The 895-nt window shown below is 32.4% G+C and overlaps 1 pseudogene; it reads right to left on the bottom strand.

Moving 5' to 3' along the window:
* Window positions 1-317: 317 nt before the first annotated feature.
* LOC138826447 (U6 spliceosomal RNA) lies at window positions 318-417 on the bottom strand (annotated as a pseudogene).
* Between the last annotated feature and the right edge of the window lie 478 nt (window positions 418-895).

Genomic DNA, 895 nt, shown 5'->3' with positions numbered 1-895 from the left:
TGAATTCTACATTGTTATATAATGTATGGATTCATTGATAAATGTGACCTTTCAGATTGCATTCCACATAGAAGAATTTTAAGACTCCTTTTTTTCGTAGTTTCTTATATTATTTTATTTCTTTGGGATAAAATGGCAATATTATCTAATTTCAAGTTTTGTAGAAGTTATACTATGTAAAGGCCTTTCTAAGGTGAAAATTTAATACACTGATGTCAAACTAACCTTTAATTCTATGAATTACATGTATTGTTACACTTGTATTTTTGTAATCAACTTTTTAATAACTGTTTTTCATATCTTGCATCAGAAAAATGAAAAATATGGAATACTTCACAAATTTTCATATCATCCTTGTGCAAGTGCCATGTTAATCTCTGTATTGTTGTAATTTGGGTAGACCTGCTGCTGAAGCATGTAGTATCCTCTAAATTTAAGTAAGTAATGATACAATCTTTATACAGGCATTTATCCATGGTTGCCTATTTGTAACAAGGAACCCTTATTGTTCCTAAAAATGCTATTGATCTTATTTCTCTAAGTACAGTGGAAAAAACTTATATAGTTCGGTCGATTGCTCACATTTACAATTTTTTTGTCAATGACTATTTTGTCATTTTCATTTTAAATTTGATCATACTTTGAAGCCTTTACAGCTAAGTCCAAAGGTGGTGGCTTTTCAAGTACTTATTTATCAACTGAGTTAGCTTTGTGGAGCTAATGGATTCAAAGTAAGCCTTGCTTAAGAGCTACTTCTAACTTTCTGCAGCTTAAAATTTCCCAAATGAGCTCTTGCTGGGACAAATGTCTACCTGAACTGTGAAGACTCAGGGTCTATGTTGAGGGGGCAGAATGATGCAGGCTCCAGCCTCGGGATTATCTGAGGACTGTGTTT

The sequence above is a fragment of the Dipodomys merriami genome, unplaced genomic scaffold, assembly GCF_024711535.1.
Source record: "Dipodomys merriami isolate MVZ:Mamm:240054 unplaced genomic scaffold, mDipMer1.0.p SCAF_1421, whole genome shotgun sequence".
Taxonomy (NCBI): Eukaryota; Metazoa; Chordata; class Mammalia; order Rodentia; family Heteromyidae; genus Dipodomys; species Dipodomys merriami.
The sequence above is the reverse complement of the archived record's forward strand: the minus strand, read 5'-3'. Positions and strand labels throughout refer to the sequence as shown.